The sequence below is a fragment of the Phyllostomus discolor genome, chromosome 2, assembly GCF_004126475.2.
Source record: "Phyllostomus discolor isolate MPI-MPIP mPhyDis1 chromosome 2, mPhyDis1.pri.v3, whole genome shotgun sequence".
In the NCBI taxonomy this organism is placed as follows: domain Eukaryota; kingdom Metazoa; phylum Chordata; class Mammalia; order Chiroptera; family Phyllostomidae; genus Phyllostomus; species Phyllostomus discolor.
This window is the reverse complement of record NC_040904.2, coordinates 53,602,328-53,621,290: the sequence shown is the minus strand read 5'-3', so window position 1 is coordinate 53,621,290 and position 18,963 is coordinate 53,602,328.

Sequence of the window (18,963 nt, the reverse complement as noted above, 5' to 3'; positions counted from 1 at the left end):
CACCAATCAACTACCATATTTTGCTGTGTATAATGTGCACCCACATTTTTGTGCACATTATACATGGGGTTATTGTACCCACTGTATGTAATCATTATACCCATGTATAATGTGCATCCTTATTTTTCCCTTAAAACTTTGGGCAGCAAAGTGTGCATTATACACGGCAAAAGCAGCAGCAGTCAGGGCAGGTCCTGCTTTCTTATCCTTTCCGCTATCCTGTGTCTTTTGATTGTAGCATTTAAGCCATTTACATTTAAAATGATTACTGATAGGTATGTATTTATTGCCATTTTAGTCTTTTAACTATGTTTCTCTGTTTTTTTTTCTTTCATCTTCTTAAAGCAGGCTCTTTAACATTTCCTATAATACTAATTTGATGGTAACAAATTCTGTTAGCCTTTTCTTGTCTGGGAAGCTCTTTATTTCTTCTTCAATTTCAAATGATAGCCTTGCTGGGTAGTCTCAGTTGTAGGTCCTTCCTTTACATCACTTTGAATATTTCATGTCAGTCCCCCATGGCCTGAAATGTTTCCGTTAAGAAATTATCTGACAGTCTTATGATAGTTCCTTTTCAAGTAACTGTTATTCTTTTGCTGCTTTTAAGATTCTTTATTTGTCTTCAGACTTTGCCATTTTAATAATGCTGGGTCTTGGCATGGACCTCTTTGTGTTCATTTTGTTTGGGACTCTCTGTACTTCCTGGACATGTGTGTTGTTCTTCTTCCCTAGGCTAGGGAAATTTTCAGTCATTATTTCTTCAAACAGGTTTTTGGTTGTTGGCTCACTCTCTTTCCTTCTGCTACCCGTATGGTGCAGATTTTGTTACATTTCATGTGATATCGAAGGTCCCTTACACTATCCTCATGTTAAAAAAATACCTTTTTTTCCTTTTGCTGCTCTAATTGGGCTTTTTTTTCTACCTTGTCTCCAAAATTGCTGATTTTATTCTCCGATTCACCTAACCTACTGTTTATTCCTTCCAGTGTATTCTTCATTGAATGCTGTATTCTTCAATTCTGACTGGTCATTTTTGATGTTTTCTATATGCTTTTTCATGATGTTGAGCATTCTTATAACCATTACTTTGGACTCTATAGTTGATAAATTGCCAGCCTCCATTTTCTTCAGCTCTTTTTCTGGAGATTTCTCCCATTTTTTCATTTGAGACATGTTTCTTTGTTTCCCCATCTTGGCTGCCTCTTTGTGTTTGTTTGTATGTATTAGGTAGATCTGCCATGACTCCCAGTCTTTGTGAGGTGGTATTATATAGTAGGTGTTGTGGGTTCCAGCGGCACTCTCTCCTTGATCACCTGACTGGGTTCTCCAAAAATGACCCTTTTGTGAATTATGTGGGTCCTCCTGTTGTAAGTGAGTCTTGATTGCTATTGGCCTGTTTGTGTATGGGGTTGACCCTTCGGCTGACTGACTATGGGGCTCAACACTAGCCACAACATGTCAACTGGTATATAGGTGCTGACCACACAATGCAGAATTTGTCTCAGCAAGGTCTGGGGCCTGCTGAGATCTCCCTTTGGATATGCCGCTTGTGAAGCTTATTAGATCCTATTCTGATGTTGTCTGAAGCTGGCCACTTGGTGTGTTGACTCTAGGCTTTATGGGAGAGGCTCTGGTTCAGCCCAATGTAACACTCGGCTTGTGACTGACCTGGGGCAACCTGTTTGGACCTACAAATCAATCCACAGTTTGTGGCTGCTTGTGCTGAGCCTGGTTGTGCACAGTAAGGACCAATTACATTTACATTTAGCCATTTACATTTAAAATGATCACTGATAGGCTTGGTTTTACCAGCACTGGTCTTGGGGACAGGTCAGCAAAAGTCCCAAGGCACCCCGAGATCCTCCTCTGCCTACCTCTGCCTGCTGGCTGCCTGTTGTGCTTGGTCACTGAGAGCCTGTTAGGCTCGGTCACAGAGAGCCTTTCTCTGGCTGTACGCCTCAACAGAGCATGAGCTCCACAGGGTGGGGTGAGAGCGAGTCCAGAGGACAGGGTTATTGCTTTCTTCCAGGCTGATGCCACAGGAAGGAGAGTGATCCACCCAAAAAAGATGTCATCTGTGGTATTGGAGAATGACTCAGCAGAGGGATCCTGGTGGTTGTCCCTTCAGCTCTCTTTCCAGAGCCACAGACCCCAAGGTTTCTTTAAAGTGATGTTTGAGCTGAGCCCTGAAGGAAGAATATGAGTGGGGAAGGTGGGAGAGGCAGCTGGTCAAGGAGCACTCCAAGCAGAGAGGACAAGGGAGGAAGGCCCTAGTGTAACCTATGTAAGGCACTGAAGGAATGTCCTATTTCTCTTCTATAACCTAGGGAGTGCCCATCTCTGCTGTCCTCCAGTAAGATGGATCAAGGGACATCTTTTCTACAGCAGTGCCATGTTTAATTGCTACATGTCGTATCTGCCTGCCTCAGGCAATCCCCATAAGACTTCTAGCATGCACTTAAATTACCCAGGACTCTTGTTTACTTGAAATAAAGGGTACTGGTTCCTTCTCTCTGGGCATCTTCTTGAAAGAGTCAGTCACCCTCACTAGAGGAAATGAGATAGACATTCTGTCAAAGGTGAACTAATGTAGGTGGTGGTGGCAATGGAGAAAGAGCTGGCCCGGACTGGCCCGGGGAGAACCTGCTGACAGTGGACTGTTTGGTCTACTATTTGGTCTAAATTGCTTCTCTTCCCAGCTGAGGGGAGATGCCAAATCTTTCACACACTTCAAATAACCTGAGAGCCAAAGGTATTCACTACCTTACCTCTCACTGCCTGCCAACCCCATCAGCCTGACCTGAAAGAGAACACAAACTATTTCAGAGCATATAGCACCCTGAAGGAGGGTAACCAAGTTCAATTAGGCACAACAGGTGGATCCTGCAGAGGCAGATGTAATGGAGGAAACAAGATTAAAATAACATGTTTCATAAACATTAACATGTTTCTTACCATGTATCAAGCACAGGTATAACTATTATGAGGAAAGAGAAAAAGACACCTGTTCTCAGGGAGCTTGCAGTCCACCGGAAGGCGACTCACTAACTTCCTTATCGTCTTATAGTTGTGGAGGTGGAAAGCCTGACCCGGCTAAAATCTAGGTGTGGGAAGGGCTGCACTCTTTCTAGGGAGTTTAAAGGAGAACCCATTTACTAGTCTTTTCTGGCTTCCAGAAAATGCGGCCTGCCTACCTTGGCTGATGGCTACCTACCTCAATCTTTAAAGCCAGCAAGGTTGCATTTACTAACTCTTCTTTTGCCGCCACATCTTCCTCTTACTCCTTACAGCCAGGAAAGGTCATGGCTTTTCTATCTTTTTTAAGGACTCATGATTAGATTGGGCCTGCCCAGAGAATTCGGGAAACTCCCTGTCTCAGGGTCCTTAAAGCATCTTCAGACTCTCTGTAGGGATGTGGATGTGAGCACACACAGCGGTCATTTTTCTGACAAACACAAGGGAATGTGCACAGCTACAGTCAATGGTATGAGATGTTCAAGTAAGGAACCATTGTGGTTTAGAGGAGAGCAAGGTCACTTTGAACTGAGGCAGGGAGTGGGGAAGGCAGAGGGGAGAAAGGACCCATCAGGTCAGTTAATCATTTTTGCCCATACTGTTTTTTATAGCAGGTGAGCAGACAGTGGGCATGGGCAGGTGAGATACACTCATTTCCTCATTTACACTGAATTATAAAATCTTCTCTTAGATTTTATTACCTTTCATGTCCTTCTTGGGGTGTGACTTTATGGGCTTCAGGCAGCATCTTTTGGTTCTAAACCCAAGGAGTTGTGGTCTGGTGGGATGACCTCTTACATCTTAATGAGCACCTTTTAAAAATCAGGCAGGCTTCTTAATTTTCTCTCTTAATTGGAGATTTTTCTGGGTCCTTTCAGGAAACTCTCCTGATTTCCCAGCCTCTGCAAATATGAATATTTATTAATTCTGTTTATAAGCAGCATCTATCTATGTATCTATCAAATCTATCACCTGCTTATTTTACCAAAACTCATACTGTAACCGAATCCAGGTTCAGCTGTTCTCCACTTTGAAAGCCAATACACAAGAGGCGCTGATGTAAAGGAAAGTGGTTTTATTCAGGTGCCAGCAACCTGAATAAAGATGAGGGACTATTATCTCAAAGCCCACCCCAGCATCTCAGGTGTCTGGCTAGTTTATACAGGGGAACCATGGGGAGAGGGTAACTCGGGAATTCCTGGCAATGTGCTATTTCTGATCTTTGCTCTTGGGTGGTTCCAATGTTATTTCCGTGTATGTCATCATGCAGATTCATCGCTCCATCCGCAGTGCCACTGCTGATATCTGGGAATAGGACACGTGGGCAGTGTTTCTGTTGGTTCTGCTGTGAGTCACCGACACTTGCCCTATTTCTAGTGGTCAGGGCCATTCCTTGGTTACATAGGAGCTGCAGCTAGTCTCTCTGCCTCCTCAACACCTTGCAGAGCTCCCCCACTGCTCCCGCCACTGCTCCCACACCAGGACATGCACACACACATGCACACCCACACTCTTCCTTAAAGAACAATGCAGTAGGTAACAGGTCCATATAGAATGCTGGGAATGCCACATGGCCGTACCTGATAACATGCCTTATGGTTCGTACAGAAAAACAAAAACTAAAATAACATCAACAAAAGTGAAACATAAAAGGCTAAAATAAAATATCGCAAAGAAATAAAGACATGTTTGGAAAACATGAGGGTTCAAAGAAAAATGTGATGTATAAAATGTAAAAAAATTAATAGAACATAAAATTGGCAGTGCTGAAAACCCAAATAGGAATCAGGGAAAATTTAAAAAACAAAACAAAACTGAAAGGTAAGAGATTTAGAGGAAATGTCAGAGGAAAAAAAGTGTGACTAATAATCTCTACTTGAAATATGAAAATGTAACTATGGAAATGGAAATGAAATTATGAGAATGTAATCATTAAAGACATAATGATAATAAACTTTCCTAACCAAAAGAAAACTGAACTTTCAGGCTGAAATGGCTTGCCACATGAAAAACAAAATGAAAAACAAAAACAGACACAAATTCAGACAGTCATGTGTAAATGAACTGTGTGAATCCTAAGAATAAAGAAAGCTTCAAGACAGGAGGAACAGTTTTATTTACTAAAAAAAAATGACAGCAAAATATTAGCAAACTGAATCCAGCAATATATTAAAAAGATCATACAACATGATCAGGTGAGATTTTTTCCAGGGATGCAAGGATGGTACAATATTCACAAATCAATAAACATAATACAACACAAAGTGAATGACAAAAATCACATAATCATATCAATAGATGCAGAAAAAATTTGATAAGAACCAGCACCAATTTATGATAAAAACACTCAGCGAAGTGGGAATAGAGGAAGCATACATCAACATAATAAAGGCCATATATGAGAGACCTACTGCCAACATCATACTCAATGGGCAAAAACTAGAAGCATTTCCCTTAAGATTAGGAATGAAAGAAGGGTGTCCACTTTCACCTCTCTTATCCAACATAGTACTGGAAGTCCTAGCCACGGTGATTAGACAAGAAGAAGAAATAAAAGGCATCCAAATTGGAAAGGAGAAAGTAAAACTACCATTATTTGCAGGTGACATGATAGTGTACATAGAAAACCCTATGGGCTCCACCAAAAACTACTTGACCTAATATTTGGCAAAGTAGCAGGATACAAAGTCAATATTCAGAAATCAATGGTATTTTTGTACATCAACAATGTATTATCAGAAGAGGAATTAAGAAAAAATATCCCATTTACTATAGCAAATATATATATACATGTATAATCTAGGAATGAATTTAATGAAGGAGATAAAAGACCTGCACTTGGAAAACTAAAGAACACCAAAGAAAGAAACTGAGGAAGAAACAAATAAATGGAAGCATGTACCGTGTTCATGGATTGGAAGAATTAACATCATTAAAATGTCCCTTCTACCCAAAGCAATTTATAGATTCATCACAATTCCTATTCAAATAGCAATGGCATATTTCACAGATCTAGAACAAATAATCCAAAAATTTATATGGAACCAAAAAAGAACCTGAATAGCCTCAAAAATCTTGAGAAAGAAGAACAAAGCTGGAGGGATTACAATACCTGATATCCAACTATACTACAAGGCCACTGTAATCAAAAGAGTCTGGTACTGGCATAAGAACAAACACATAGATCAATGGAATAGAATAGAGTACCCAGACATAAAAACACACTTTTATGGTCAATTAATATTTGACAAAGGGGACTAAGTATACAATGGAGTAAAAAAAGCCTCATCAATAAATGATGTTAGAACTGGACTGACATGCGAAAAAAAGTGAAACTAGACTACCAACTTATATCATACACCAGAATAAATTAAAAATGGATAAAAGACTTAAACATAAGTTGTGATGCTAATGTGGACTCCAGCTAGCGGTATCCAAGGTGTTGTGGATACAATGAACAAATTCACACAGACTGCAGAAGTCTGGTAGAGAAAAGGAACAGCATGGCCACTCTCTGAATGAGAGAGCACCTTGACCCTTGCCTGGACAGGTTTTTATTGCTTTCTATTAGCATACATCAAAGAAGGTTCTCATTCATTATGCTCAGGTTTGCTTTAGGTGATTACCTTTTACAGCTAACAAAGGATGTTGCTGATTACTTCTTACAGATTAACATTCAAGGAACTATGAGGGCTTATTCTGAGTCAGGGTCAGTTAGCCAAAGGGCCATAAAACTTTGGGAAACAATCTCATTTCATGCTTATCAGAAAATTGAGGACATTCTTAGCAAAGCAATTTTCACAAGATTTTATGTATTTCTTAGGCCTGATCACCCTAGGGACCTGCCCTTTCCTGCCCAAGGCTGTACCACCCTCTGGCATTGTTTTAGGCTTAAGTCAGGCAAGAAAAGTAAGGCAGCCAAGAGATTAGGAGACTTCTTGCAGACAGAATGAGGACTCAGGCTATGTCAAAGCTGAGGGATGAGGATTCATCACCCCCTTTTTCTATAGCCCTCCAAGTCCTTCCCTGAGGGCCCCTTCATGACCGTGTCTGTCTTAGGTCATCCCTCCTTTGAGGAATTTTACCCATCATTGGCTAACCAGTCATCTGCTTGGGGCCAGGCAGGGTGAAGTAAGCAGGTACTGCCTCTGCCAGGAAGATAAGCTTTGTCTCCTTAGTGGCTTATGATCCCAAGGTCCTTTACTAAGCCTTAGCCATTGGTGGGGGAGGGGTTACAGCTTCTAAAACCAGGTAGGGCAGTCCCCAACATGATGCCACAAAAATCCTAGCAGAAAACATAGACAGTAAAATTTCAGACATATGTAGCAATAGTTTTGCCAATATATCTTCTAGGGCAAGGGAAATAAAAGAAAAAATAAACAAATGGGATTACATCAAACTAAAATTCTTCTGCACGGCTAAAGAAATGATCATCAAAATGAAAAGGGAACCAACTGTATGGGAGAACATATTTGCCCATGATACATGGAACAAGGGTTTATTCTCCAAAATATATAAAGAACTTATACAGCAGAACTTCAACACCAGAAAGACAAACAGTCCAATTAAAAAATGGACAAAAGACCTGAATAGACACTTCTCCAAGGAGGATATGCAGATGGCCCATATGAAAAAAATGCTCAGCATCATAGCTATCAGAGAGATGCAAATTAAAACCACTGTGAGATATGACCTCACATCTGTCAATCTGGCCATCATTAATAAATCAACAAACAACCAGTGCTGGCGAGGATGTGGAGAAAAGGGAAACCTCCTGCCATGTTGGTGGGAATACAGACTGGTACAGCCACTTTGGAAAACAGTGTGGAATTCCCACAAAAAAATTTAAAAAGGAACTGCCTTTTGACTGAACAATTCCATGACTGGGAATGTACCCCAAGAAGCTAAAACACCAATTCTAAAGAATTTATGCACCCCTATGTTCATAGCAGCCCTACTTACAATAGCCAAGATTTACAACAGCCTAAGTGCCCATCAGTAGATGAGTAGATTGAAAAACAGTGGTACATTTACACAATGGGATACTATGCAGCAGAAAAGAATTCCCTGCCTTTTGTGACAGCATGGGTGGAACTAGAGAGCATTGCGCTAAGTGCAATAAGCCAGTCAGTGGAAGACAAATAGCATATCATCTCACTTGTAAGAGGAATCTAATGAACAAAATAAACTGATGAGCAAATTAAACCAGAGGCATAGAATCATGGAATATACTGACAGTTACAAGAGGGGAAGGGAGAGGTGAGGACTGTTTGAAAGAAGGAGAAGGGATTAGTCAAAGACCATATATGAAGGGCCCATGAACATGGACAATCATGTGGGGATTGACTGTGGAAGAGAGGGTCAGAGTGGGCAGGGTGGAGTTGGGGCAAAGGGAGGAAATTGGGACAACTGTAATAGCATAAACAATAAAAATAAAATAAGATAAAAAAGAGTCAGACTGGCATGGAAGTTTGTTGTAAAATTTGGGAAATGAAACATCTATACATTACAGAGGAAAAGGACAATAAGCAAATATTCCAGTGCCTGGCTAAGGTATTCGTAGTAACTGCAAAAGGGACATTTCTTGGCCATGTAGGATATACTTTCTGAAGAGATACACCTGCCAAAAGGAAACAGCTGGAACAAAGACCTCAACATGGAGAAAGCAAAGTGTACAAACTGTAGTAGACCATTCTGCGTGGTGTGGGCCCAGCTCCCACTGGGAGATGCACAGGACCCATGCCCATGGATAGGTTCTCCTGGGGAGAATCAGGCCTGCAATGTACCTAGGCCACTGTGAGTCTTGCTTTTTGCTAAAACTCCCTCACCCTGAATTGAGGACATTTACTGCAAAGCAACTTCCTAAAAACCACGTTAAACCTTCCAAGGATGAGTGTGACCGGTCCAACTACTTTTGCCTTTTCATTTTCAAATATCCCTCTTCTGTGATGTGATTAGCAGCATTGGCTCCTTTGTTTTCTATAAAAGGTAACCACCTAAATTGAGCCTGTGCATAGTAAATGAGGACCATCATGTAATGGGTGGAGAAACCCAATGAAGGCCTGTCAATGGCAGAGGCTGAGGCTTTTTGCTCCCCTTGAGAGGAAAGCCATGCTGTCCCTTTTCCTCCACTGGACTCAGTAGTCTGTGTGAATGTCTCATTTCAACCATAATGGTGTGGACACTGTGCACCGGTGTCTGCATCAACAAACAAAATGTTTTTGAAATAAAAAGTTGTGTTTTTTTCCCTAGTAGCAGACCAGACTTCTTATTGTTCTATTTTACTCAAACTGCTGTTATACCAAATGGAGTTAAGGGTTGTTTTTTTTTTTTTTTACTGTAATGTAAATACTTTATTTTCATGCACTAAGAACATAATTTTGGATATCCCTTTAAGAGACCCAAATTACCTTAACACTAAAATGATCCCATAATTCAGCTAGGCTTAAAGGTTCTACATGTATGTGCTGTTGTTCTATAAAAGAATGTAATATTTGTTAAATGTTTCAAAACGGTGTTCCTTTTCTTTCTTCCTGTTAGCACTTTTAATTCCACAGTGTATGACATGGGGCAAATTGCTGGTCATGCATAGACAACAGAATGTACTGTTTTTCCTGTTCTCCACTTTTCCTTCTGTTCATTTATGTTTTCACTTCAAGTTTATATAAATCCCTTTCTAAACACACACACCCCACACATACCTGCTTTTCTCAGGGTCACTTAGAAAAAGTAAGAGTGGAACACCTCAGCCTATTATGTAACGAAGTAGTTAGAAATGATTGGGTAAAAACACTTTAAATGGAACTTAGCCACATGGAAATTTGAAATGTCTTTTCTTACATAGCATGGGGCCAAGGAAAACATTTGAAACACAATTTAATAGTGTCCAAAGAATAAAATGACCATGATTCTATAAAAATAGTACATACAGTAAAATCATGAGTGCTTATTAATTTAAAAAAAGAAAAGCATCATAAACTTTCAAGCCAAAAAGTATAAGGATATACAAAACATAAAACTGAGAAATAATAAAAAGTAAAATTAATAAACTAAATCTCTTTTTAAAATACCAAAAATTGGTACCCTATTTATACTTCACTGGGTATATATTGAGATATATAGAGAGAGGCAAAAATGAGAACTATTTTAACTTTTTATTTTGAAATAATTTCAAACTTAAATTTGTAAAAATAGTACAAAATTTTTGTATACCCTTTACCTCAGATTTGCCATGATTGCTTTACTATCTATCTATCTATCTACTTATCTACCCATCCATCCATTTATGTATCCATCCAATACACTATAGGATACATAAATATCTATAATTTTCTGAGCTCTTTGAGAAAACATTACATACCTCATGCTTTTTTTCTGTGTTTCCTAAGAACAATAATATTGTCGTACATATCTAAAATATAGTGATTAACTTCAGAAAATATAACATTGGCCCTGTTATTGGCTGATGTGGCTCAGTGGATTGAGTGCCAGCTCATGAACCAAAGGGTCACTAGTTCAATTCCCAGTTAGGGCACATGCCTGGGTTGCCGGCCAGGTCCCCAGTAGGGGGGCGCATGAGAGGCAACCACACATTGATGTTTCTCTGTCTCTGTCTCTCTCTTTCTCTCTCCTTTCCCCTCTGTCTAAAAATAAAGAAATAAATGTACAAAAATTTTAAATAAAATATGACATCGATATGATACTTTTCCCCAATTTACAGCCCATATTCCAGGTTTTCAGTTGCCCCAGTAATGTCCTTCAGGGTAATTTTGTTTTCAACACAAGATCCACTCCAGGATTGCTTATTGTGTAATTTCCTTTAACTTGGAACTGTTCCTTCAACTTTTGTGTTGTTTTTCATGTCATTGACATTTTTGAAGATATATAGACCAGTTATTTATTTAAATGTCTTTCAGTTGAGTTTCTCATTACTAGACACAGGTTATGTCATTTTGGCTGACATCCTACATAATATATACATGGTGTCCTTCCCAGAATATATACATGGGGATGCAAGATACCTGTTAGTCTTATTTTGGTTCTGTTTATGTGTGTAAGATGATTTCTCCATTGTATAATTACTGTTTTTCCTCTTGTAATAAATAATGTGGGGAACTACACTGAGACTAGCTAGATATCCCATTTCTCAACAAACTTCCCCCACCCCTAAATTTAGCCTTCACTGATGATTCTTGCCTGATCCATCTTTATTCTGGTGGTTGCAAATGGTGTTTTCCAACTTCCTTGTTGCCTCCATGTTTATTAGTTAGCATTCTAGAGTGTAAGAAGAACTTTCCCTTCTCCCATTAATCTATTCATTATTAGTATAAACTCACAGTTTATTATCAAACAAGTTATACTTTCTATAGTTCTTATTTATTTTCATGCTCAAATTGTCCCAGATTTGGCCAGTGAGAATCCCCTTCATATTGACTTGTGCCTTTTAAATGTCTGTGTCTATTATTTTTTGAGCACATTCTCAGGTTCTGGCATAAGACTTACCTTGTGTTTTTCCTACCTCTTCCCTGGAATTAGGCAATTTTCCAATGAGTCATTACTCCTTTTAGTGAGAAACGGTATTTAAAAACAATGATTGAAGTGTCATTGCTTCTAGGTCCTTACAGCAGAGCTAGAAGTGTGTGTGTGTGTGTGTGTGTGTGTGTGTGAGAGAGAGAGAGAGAGAGATGCACACGAAAGTGTGTGTATGTGAAAAATCTTTCAGTTTATATTGTACCTCCAATTCCAGTCTAGCTCCTGTGGGTCCTTGCTTGTCTTTCCCTTTTCCATATTTTTGTATCCTTTTTTCTAAATGAGCATTAATATTTCATGCTCATTTCCTGAATCACAAAATATACACAAAAGAGTTTTGTGCATGCTTTCTTATCCTCCCTTTCTTTTACATAAGAGGTCATCTGTGTGTGCTCTTTTGTATTTTGCCTTTTTCATGTAAAAATATTTGGGAATTACTTCCTATCAGTTCATAGGGATCTTCCTGACTCTTCTTCACAGCTGTATAGCACTCCATTATATGTCTGTATACAGCTTAGCATGTCCAAATAGCCTATATTTGGCCACTTGAGTAGTTTCTGATATTTTGAAAATACGAATAATGCTGCAATATATTTTTGTGTTGTTGGAGGCATGTCTTAAGAGTAAATTCCCAGAAATAGGATTGCTTTATGATAACCGTAATATATCTAAACACATAAGAGAAATTTTTCTATCATTATTTCTTCAAATAGCTTCTCAATTTATTGCTCTCTCTTTTCTCCTTCTGGTACTCTTCAACGAAAATGTTGTGATGCTTGATGTTGTCCCACAGGCCGCTTATGCTATCTTCATTTTCCTCTTTCCTTTTTGCTGTTCTGATTGGGTGTCTTAGGCTACCTTGTCTTTCAAGTTGCTGATTGGCTCCCTTGCTTCATCTAACCTACTGATGATTCTCTACAATTATTCTTCATTACAGTTATTGTACTGGCCATTTCTGATGGGTTCTTTTGTATTATTTCTAACTCCATTTTTATGTTTCTTATCTCTTTGTTAAAGTTTTCACTAAGTTCTTCTACCTTCCCCTGAGTTTATTTAGCATCCTTATGATCGGTGTTTCTGACTCTATCTTTAGTATACTGCCATTTCTTTTACTCTTCCTGCTGTTTTGTCCTATTCTTTCATTTGGGACATGTTTCTTTGTCGCTTCATTTTGGCTGCCCTGCTTTGTTTCTGCCTACATTTAGGATGATCTGCTGTGTCTCTCAGCATTGGCAGAGTGGCTTTTGATAGTAGTTGTTCTGCAGGGCCCAGTGGCTCAGGCTCCTTAGTCACCTGAGCCAGGTGCTCAGGTGTGCCCCTGTTTTGTGTGTGTCTGTGTGCCTTTCTGTTTTAGTTGAGCCTTGATTGCTGTTGACATGTCGGGGTGGAGTTGACCCTCAGGCTGACTGGCTGTGCGGACTGACCACGACTGTGGCAGACAAGCTGTTTGTCAGAGGCCGACCTCATGGAGCAGGACTCCAGACCCTGCTGAGTCTGCCCTGTGGCTGTGTCCTTTGTGGAGCTAACTGAATTTTGCTCTGATGTGGTCTGCATCTGGCCACCAGATGTGTTAGTTCTGAGGCCTCTTGGGAGAGGCTTTGCTGGAGGCCAAAGTTTACTGTGGCCTGTCTCTAGCCTGAAGCCACCTAGTAGAAGCTATGAAGTGATCTGCAGATTGTTGCCACCTGCACTGGCCTTGGAGATGTCTGGGAGAGGCTAAGCTGTGAACTGAGGCTTAGAAAGACGTACAGGTCATGCTGAGGCCAGATACTGATGGTTTGGGCTTTGTGAACCTTTGAGAGATTTGTTTTGTTTTGTTTTTAATCCTCACGTGAAGATATGTGTTGATTTTAGGAAAAGAGAGACGTCAATCTGAGAGAGAAACATCGATCAGTTGCCTCCCGTGCATGCCCCAAATGGGGATTGAACCTGCAGCCTAGGAATGTGCCCTAACTGAGAATCAAACCCACAGCATTTTGGTGCATGGGACAAGGCTCCAACCAGCTGATCCACCTAGCCAGGGGGCTTTGAGAGATTTTATGAAACTCTGCAGCAGGAGCAGACCATTTGTGTGGAAAAGACTCTGAAATCGGCTTGTGAGGGCTCACAAGGAGGGTGGGGCTGGGTCTCAGGGAATCTCCGATGCAGAGTGAATGCTGTTAGCCATGTTGATGGAGACTCAGACGTGAGGCTTGCTTGGGCCTGCAGCGGGCTGGGAGCAGGGCTCCACAAAGGACAGTGGCTTCTGCCAGCACTTCAGCCCCGGAGAGAACTGCTTCTCCAGCCCTCGGCCCAAAGCCAGACTACTTAGTTCCGAAACCAATCATTGGCAGTAAACATATTTAGGCATTAAATCGTAGAATCCAGAAGTGTTTCAGTTGTTAGTGTTTCAGCTGCTTTGCCTATCACATAGCTTACAGTAAGGGAAGCACGGTAGTCATGTTCTGAAGGCCTACCTACACAGCAAGTTCCGGGAGAAATGTTTAAAGGTACACCTTACGTGAGCTCATAGAAGAATATGGCTAGTGGAGAACATAGTTAGAGAGCTTAAGCAATAGTCACAAGATATCTAGTTTCTGCTTTCCCCTTTAAAGCTAATTTCACTGATGCACAATTATGAGATCTTCGGCAGAATCCTGGTTCCTCAACCCGGCAACCCTTGTTCTGACCGTATCATTTGGTGCTGGTGATGTACTGTTTCTTCGTCCAGCAGGAGCAGAGCTCCAGGGTCACAGGAGAATTTATGAGTTTGTTTTGCAGAAGGAAAAAATGCCTTCATGAAAGTTGTGGATTCTGCTGACACTCAGAATCCTGTTTGGCCAAAATGTTATCTGTGACTGAAGAGACACAGGCTTTCCACTTAGTTCTCCGAAACTCCCCCTCGCTTACTCCCTAAGCACAAAAAAAAACCTCCCTAATTTTGCTTGTTGAGAAAGACAGATTTGAGAGCTCTTGCTTTCCCTCCTCTTGCTTTGGCTAAATCAAATAAACCCTTTTCTACCCCCAAGCACCAGTGTCTCAGAGTTTAGCCTACTAGCGTATCAGGTACAAGAACCCGAATCTGGGGAAACGGTTCAGTCATCCTTCCTCCCTGTGTGATCCTGGCACTTTCTGGGCTGCTGACTCAGTGCTGGACCTCACAGTGAGTGAGTGTGAGTAAGCCCACGATCAGGTCTTTTAAGAGGAACGCCTGGGACTCAAGAAGCCCTCCATCTCACTCAGCCACAGTCTCTACTAGTTTTCCACAGCCAGAAGCTACAGGGACTTCTTCCGTCATGGGAACCCTGGGCTGGTAAGCCCAGAGTTAGGCTGGGACCTCTGCTCTTCAAGGGGGACCTCTGCATCAGAGAGATCCCTCCTGTTTATTAACAGCCATAGGTGAGTGACCCCTCCTACCAGTCTCCATGTGGCTTCTTCTGTACATCTTTAGCTGTAGACTTTCTGTTCAGTTAGTCTTCAGTGGGTTCGCAAGGGTGGTTGTTCTATAATGTAGCTGTAATTTTAATGTGGTCATGGGGGGAAACAAACTCAGTGTTTACGTGCCCCGCCATCTTGACCGGAAGTACACAGAAAACATTCCCCAGTGTTATCTGCAGCAGAAAAGTCCTGGGAGAGCTCTCTGAGCAGTCCTTAGTCAGGGGACCCATGCAGGTGCTGGAGGATCCAATAAAAGGAATCAGTGGTCTCAGGTGGATAAAAAGCAGATGTCTGACCCCTCCCACGGCCATCTCCATGTGCACCGAGCATTCATGAACCCCATGAGGGGCTCTGCTGGACTGGCATGCAATATGGATTAGGAGCTGGAGCTCTCCAGTCAGCCTCGGTTCAAATCCCAGCATTTTATTTATATATTGCAGGTTTTGGATTAGTGGTTTACCTCTATAAATCTCAGAATCTTCACCCGGTAAATGGTGATCATTTTTCTTACCTCACAGGGCTTTTGAGGGAATTAAATGAAATGTTACTGTGAAGCACACTAATCACAGTTCCTGGTGTACATACAATAAGTGCTCAATAAAAGTTAAGGATGACAAAGATTCATTATGGGATATGGAATCTTCATTGGACACATTTTTATTCCAAAGCAGCACCAAGCAGCCGACACCTTGGTCCAGCATGGACAGGTAAGTGCAGCTGGTTCCCTCCAATAGACATCACATTGCCTCGGCACCGGTATTACCGCATAAAGCCCCGCTTGGGGCTGTTTTTCTCGGCAAGGGGCTGTGAGGAGAAGGGCTGACTGAACTTTGTGGATCCCTCTCATGGTCACTAATCATACTGTGGCTGCCCATTATGTTTTGGGTAGTCTTTCAATATTTGGGGACATTTCTATGGTTGAATTACCCCCCACAAAGGGTTGAATTCCAGGCCTCCTTTGCAGCCGGGTGACACAGGCATTACCAGTCATAACCACTTGCATGAGATTCTTGAATTAAGAGGAAGCTTGAGGAAGGAGGGCCTGCGGTGGGCTTTCATTGTGTAGGTGGCAGCATCGCTGTCTGGCCTCCAGGTTGGAGCGTGGCCCAGCTGAGCTTCCCGGTCAGGGACGCGTCTGATGTGCTCACAGCAGCCACAGTGGCAGGCAGTTGGAGTACTTGCATTTAGTGTCTAGTTTCGGTGGCAGCAATGGCAGCAGGTTTCTCACTGGGCCCTTTGAAGTGAAACTTTGGCCACTATTCTGGAAAAATTAGCCTTGCTCCAGTTTCTCCAATTGTCTTCATGGTGATGTGAACTACCTTCTATTTTTAAATGCGTCTCTTTTATGGCTTGAACTGGCCAGGGTGGACTAAGCTGTTTATGTAAGAAGCTTACCTAGTGCAATTCCCCTCCAATGTTTTATTCTTGGGAAAAATTGGGGGAGGTCTACTTCCTAATATGTGTTTACAAAGATCAATAACTATTGAACTGTTCATTCTAAAAATTCTTCTTCACGGCAGTATCTACTGATGGGTTTCTGCACAGGAATTTAAAGTTAATAGGGAGTTCCTAAATGTTGATAGTATCTAAGAAGCTGCATTCAGTTCCTCAAAAAAATTAAAAAAGAATCTGCCTTATGACTCAGCAATTCCACTTCTGGGTATTTATCCCAAGAAACCTGAAACACTAATTTGAAAGAATATGTGCACCCCTGTGTTCACTGTAGCATTACGTACAATAGCCAAGCTATAGACGCAACCCAAGTGCCAACAGACAAGTGGATAGAAATGTTGTGGTACATATATACAATGGAATATTACTCAGCCATAAAAAATAATGAATTCTTACCATTTGTGTGAATGGGCCTAGAAAGTATTATGCTCAGTGACATAAGTCAGTCAGAGAAAGATAAATGCTATATGATTTTACTTATTTGTGGAATCTAAAGAGCAAAGTAAATGAACAAACAAAATTAAAACAGACTCAGACCCAGAGAGAGAGCAGATGGTTGTCAAAGGGGAGAGGGTTGGGGGGATGGGTAGAAAAGATGAAGGGATTAAGAAGCACAGCTTGGTAGTAAAGAATATAGTCATGGGGTTGTGACGTACAGAATACGGGATATAGTCAATAATATTGTAATAACTGTATTTGGTGTCAGATTGGTATTAGATTTATTGGGGCGACCACTTAGTAAGTTATATAGTGTCCAATCACTGGGTTATACACCTGAAACTAGTATACTACTATGTGTCAAATGTAATTGAAAATAAAAAATTCTTTAAAAAAGAAATGCATAAGAAATAAAGGCTGAATTCAGAAAAGGCAGTCTCCTCACTAAGATACCATCAATATTATAACCACACCATTATATTTTCCTAGATAGAAGAATGTGGGGAATATCAGTCTGGTAGGCTGCAGAACTACAGATGTCACGGAAATGTCAGGAACATCATATTGTCACTAACTTGGGCTACATAAGGACTTGCTACACTACACTAAGCGCTTTCCAGATACTTTTCATTCCTTCATGCATTTGTAGCACTTACAAATCAAGAGGTTGTGTGCTGCAGCCAGAGCCTTGTCATGCTTGGGGGACCACAGCCCAGCCCTGAGTTCCGGATAAGGCTCACGCCTCGAAAACACAGCGAGAGGGGGCTAAGGATAGAGTCCAGCCACCATTACCCTGTCTCCCACGCTTTCCCCTTCAATGTGATCCAGTGCCCTGGACTATTGCTTGGGCACCTTTGAAGATAATTGGAGATTTCCCATATCTGAGATGAATTGTACTGGAAAAGGCTAGTGAAATTTTACTTAAAACAGACTTCAAATTTTCATGGCAGATATAGTTCAGAATTTTATCTTCAAAAATGAAACTGGAAATTTGAAAATTAAGTTTATTTTGTACCTAACAAAATGTCATTATATTTGCAACTAAGTGCCAATTCTCGTAATGAACAAAGTGGATTTTCAAGTATGATTTTCCCTACAAAAACACTTTCAAGCAAATACAAACCTCCCTCCCTTTGTTACAATGTAGAAGATTACTTTTGAAAACAGTACTGTCAGGCCTCTTCATTTTTCTCACCAGACTTTCCTCAGTACTCTGGCATTAAAAATCATTCTTTTTTGAAGGAACGTTTGGTCAGCTGCCTTCTTTAGTTTCTGTCCTTCAGTCATGCACTGGAGTAACTCATCCAGGTTTTCATTTGTTGATGGAGCCCATCACCCCCCACTTCTTTCAACATCACTGCACCATTTTATGAAGGTATGGGTGTTTTACAAGACCAGTACCGCACTGTGTTTGCACCACCTTTTCAGATGTTTACAAGGTTGATAAACTGACCAGAGACTAACCAACAAAGGTGTTGACCTATTGGGTCTAGCTAGATGCAAATAAGATGCAGCAAGGAAATTTTGAGTGAAGCACACTTGTTAGTGGTCAGTTCATCGGGAGGTATCTTCATGTTCCCATGACTTTGATTCTTTGTGTGACCTGATTAGCTGGGGAGACTGGGTAATACATACTTTGAATCACAAGGATCCTTCTACCTGCCACTCTGCTTTTCTTTTGGGAATCCATCCACAGGGTTCTGTCCTCTCGACCTCACCCCTTTCCTGCCGCCTGCAGCTCTGGGGCTCCCTGCCACGTCAGTTCTGCCGGGCTGCAGTTCAGAAACCGGGCTCGCAGAGGTGGACCTGTGACATGCTCTCCGAGTCCGCTTGGGTCTGTCTCAATTTTAATACATTAAATTCGCAGGACATTGAAGGTTTATAACTTTGTCCAGAACTATAGTTCCAAGTCAAATGTGTGTTTCTAAGACAAAGTAATATGGGTTTTAGTAAACTTTTAATAGCACATGGTAGCATCAAGGTCTTTCTGTGTCTGTCAACAGCAACAGAGCCGTCAGTGTGGAGATCTGGACTCATCAGTGAGGGTGCGAACACAGTCATCGGTCCCTCAATGAGGAAACCCTGTTGCACGTTTATGTCCCAACAGTTTTC